The sequence below is a fragment of the Bombus impatiens genome, unplaced genomic scaffold (assembly GCF_000188095.3).
Source record: "Bombus impatiens unplaced genomic scaffold, BIMP_2.2 scf_0019, whole genome shotgun sequence".
Lineage (NCBI taxonomy): Eukaryota > Metazoa > Arthropoda > Insecta > Hymenoptera > Apidae > Bombus > Bombus impatiens.
The window spans coordinates 1,763,105-1,763,384 of record NT_176438.1 but is presented as its reverse complement, the minus strand read 5'-3'; positions in this window follow the sequence as shown (position 1 = coordinate 1,763,384).

Below are 280 nucleotides of genomic sequence, written 5' to 3'. Positions count from 1 at the left end.
TCAAGGACAAAGACAAAATTCCCGTTAAGCTGGAGCCGCTAACCGACTCGCGTTGCGAATAGTAAGCGCGACATGCTCGAAATCGAACGAGCTGATCGTTGCCCGTTGGATCGGCAGAACAGCGTCTCACTTCCATCGGGATCCTAACAAAAGGCTTCTCGTCGACGCTTCTCGCAGAGGCGAATCTGCGAGGAGGCGACGCTCGCTGTACGGATTATTCGAAAGTATAACCGCGGTGATCGATTCGTCGGAGCGCGATCGCGTAATCGACACGGCGGCG